This window comes from Ailuropoda melanoleuca, chromosome X, assembly GCF_002007445.2.
Source record: "Ailuropoda melanoleuca isolate Jingjing chromosome X, ASM200744v2, whole genome shotgun sequence".
In the NCBI taxonomy this organism is placed as follows: Eukaryota; Metazoa; Chordata; class Mammalia; order Carnivora; family Ursidae; genus Ailuropoda; species Ailuropoda melanoleuca.
In genome coordinates, this window is record NC_048238.1 from 98,797,004 (window position 1) to 98,800,890 (window position 3,887).

Below are 3,887 nucleotides of genomic sequence, written 5' to 3' on the forward strand. Positions count from 1 at the left end.
CCCCCCCACCCCCGCCCCTGCACGCCCTGCCACTTTAGGATTATAAATGGGAAGATGGAGGTGAAGACTGGCCTAATTCATAACCCAGTGTGTATTATCTCACGCATTGTGTTGACCTTGTTGAAAATCTCTTTCAAATATCTGCATTCCACATGTAGAGCTCAAGTGTTTAAAACTAGAACCACGAATGCTTGTTTTGCTATTCTGTATATTTGTGTTCAAAAAGCAGTACCCAGGATCCCTACAATTGTTGTTTGACTTAAATAAAACCATTAAAATTTTTTGTGATCATTGTTTTATTACGGTGACAACTCTTAACTCCTAAATAATGTTGATTAACCTGTTGAATTGAGACCATTTATATTCTCGTCACACTTGTCCTGGTATAGCTGGGCTTTCACTGAGAAATAAACCTGCAAAAAAACCCAACCAAACCAAGCCACTGAACAAACCTCAACCTCACCCAGGACTCGGGGCCAGGTGCTGGGGAAGTCAGGGGAAAAATTCAGAGTGGAGGATTGATAGGGGCAATTAGAAGGAAGCACGGGAGTCAGGAGTTTGGAGGACCAAGAGCTTGTGGACACCACTCTTTGGGTGAGAAAGAAAGACAAAGCTAAAGATGGCCTCGAAGAGGAAAGGAGGGCCTCTGGAGAGCAGACGTAGCATATTACATGTCTATTATTCAGGAGTCCCAAAGTGGTTCTTGGGGTAGACAACTTGGCAACCATTGATTAGGACACTTACAGAATCATGGAATATAGGTGTTATTAAAACACAAGTTGTCGTTAATTAACTGTAGTGTTAGAGAAGATGAAGACACTCCAGAGAAATTCTTCGAATTCCAGATACTTGATTTCTCATTTTAAATTTAGCGTCTGTAATCTAATGTAATCTGAGAGTGGCCATCATTCTATTTATTTGACGTGATTACACCGTGATGAGGTATTGTAAATTGCAGCCTGATAGAGTATATTGCTATTGGTTCTTTAGATCCAGTTTTATTAAAATTTCTAAGTAGACTGATGATACTGTAATTTTTAAGTAGTGGGAAAACGACTCATCTCCCTCTGATTTTTGTTGTTCTTTTACATCAAGAGTAAGAGTACAGGCCAGTCAAGAAAGACTATCATTCTTTGATTCTCAGCTCCCGAAAACTGGACATTTTTATATCCTCCTATAACAATGCCAGTAGAATTTTTTGTTTTGTTTTTGTTTTTAAGAACAAGAGTTGTGTTCTTTCAGGCAGGCAGTGGAGTATTATAATGGGATTACTTAAAAAGCCCTTGGATAGGTAGGCTACAAAGTTGTGCACGAGCCAGCTGCACTGTGATAATAATACCTCCTAGGGTGATTCTGAGGATTAACAAAAAAAGTCCATAAAAAACCTGGCACACAGTCATCCCTGAACAAATGAGAATGCCCCTCTTTTCCTCTTGCAGGTAGCTATTGTTGCTTTTGGGTAGTTTCCTAGTTTTACTGTTATGGATTATTTTGCTAAAAACATGCAGTGATTTGTACTGGGGTGTAAATGAATGCAGTTTTCAGAAAATAGATGGAGACTTAGGGTATCTAAGAAATACTGCATTTCATAAGCATAATTGCTAGATTGGGCATGTGGGTTTATGAACATAGCTATGAATATTTAAACATGTAAAATTAAAGCGTTATTAAATGCCTGTTGTTCGTTATCTTCCAGTGAATACACTTATTCTTAGATAAAAATAAGTTATGTACTTAAAATCTGTAAACATAGTAATTTAGTGGTTTACTTTTAATTTGATAAAATTTTACTCAACAGCTTGATTCTTACTATATTTAAAGCAAATGACAATTTTACAATGTGAAAATTGGCATTCACGTTTAACAAAAAGATTAAATCGTATGATGTCTTAAATTATTCAGTTTCCCCCTACTAAATTTATGTTAGTATTATGCGGATGTGACTGTAGAATAATGAGACCGATTTTCTTATGGGGCTTGGAAGCTAGCTTGGAAGCAATTCTCAAAGAAGGATCCCCAAAATGTTTTGACCAATGTCAGCATCCTCAGAATAAGTTTAGGAACTCCCTAGGTGATGGCCTCACCTAAGATAAAAACAAGAACAACGGCCACTGGTCTTAAGACTTTACAGCCATACTTTGGGTTTTCTTATGTTTTAAAAGGATACCTTGATTATTTTATGTTAAAACTGATGCCTGACTGAAAGTGAAGAAATGCTCTATCACAGCATTATGAAATGCATTTTTCCCCCTCAGTGATAGGTCTATTCATGCAGTAAAACCAAACAGAAGCACCAAACACACTAAGCTCTTCCCAGATGAACGGTTTGGGAAGTGTTTCCTTCCTTGGCACTCAATTCTGGGGACTTGGAGCTTCCCAGAGAGGCTGTACTGCTGAATGATAATGGCTTTTGTACAGAGGTCTGGAGGACTTTTCATTATTCCTTCCTAAACTGGTTTATCTTTTTTGTCTGTTTCTTTCTGACTTTGCGCTATCAGATGCGGGGGTCGGCCGTGTCAAATTTGTTTTGAGTGTTGGTTGTCGACTACTTAGTAAGAGCAAGGTCATTTTAAATGACCAGTTTCAAACCTGATGTCTAGTGCAGCGCTGTAGTGCCTCCCATGGCCAGGTCCTCCTATAGGTGACATTAGTCTAGAGTCCCAAGGATCAAATCAGTCAGCTTGGCCTTCCAGGTCTTCCCTTGAAATAGGAAGTGGGGGATGCGGGGGCAAACAGGAGAACACCCTCTTTGATTCTGAAAAAAGTGTTCCTGCTCCTATTGCCTTTCCTTAGGGGACAAAAAAAAAAAAGTCCTCTTTGTTTTTAATCAGGTCATCAGAAACTTCATTGGTGAGAGGAGAAAAATGTTACTGCCAGCAATTCCCTCTGTCAATGTCCCAGAATCAATAATAGGCAATTTGTGATACAGATGAATAAATGCACTGTAACATTTTGAGAGGAATCCAGTGCATAGGACTTGTTTACCGATGATTCACTAATGTTACACAGCCAGAACTTACATGGAAGAGATCACTTGTGTTCTATTTTTGCAACTGATCACCAACAGAGTATGTAATCGGTTGGCCAACTGATAACATTCCTTTGGGGACTTCCCTAGTCTTTATAAACAATATTTAGCCAGGGTATTCCCTGAGATGTGACATCTTGGTGGTGGTGATAACCCCAAACGAAAGGTGTTTCCTTAACTTCTGGCCACTGACGTAGGAAATGAAGACGTTCGGTTGAGCAACCTCAGTGATTTCAATTGATTCATCAATCGTCAGTATCTAGCAGCCATCATGTTTCACTTTGCTAACAAGCTGGTACCCACATCTGATGCCAACAACCCTGGGCTTTCAAATGACATGTTTGATAAAGAAATCTTTGCAAAATCATTATGCACCTCAGCATTTGTCTTTTCTTCCGGCCCCGCAACTGTGCCTCTGTTCCATCAGGCGTCTATTCCTTGATCGTTTCTGAGCCTTCCGTGGTTTTTAAGCCTGATTTGCGGTATATCAAGGATGTGAAATGAAGCTTCTTCCATTGAGTGTTATGTTGTTGAACACTGAAACACCATGTTTCTGTCCCAGGCACTAGATTTAATCTTGTGAATGAGATGGCAGGGAAGCCTTCTCACTATACTTACTGATAAGACATTGTTGGGAAAGCAGTTGAGTGGGGGAAGGGAGAGAAACCCTTATTTAGGAAAAACATGAAGGACAACTGTTTTGGGTTGTCTTTGCTCTGGGCACTTGAAACTTCATACTACTTTTATAAGTGTTAAAAGTTTCAGTACTTTAAGGCATTCTGTCTGAACTGGTGAAATGAAAATTCACGCTGGTTAAAAATGGAGGCGGTTCTTTAGTGAGCCCTGTTTAACTGCACAA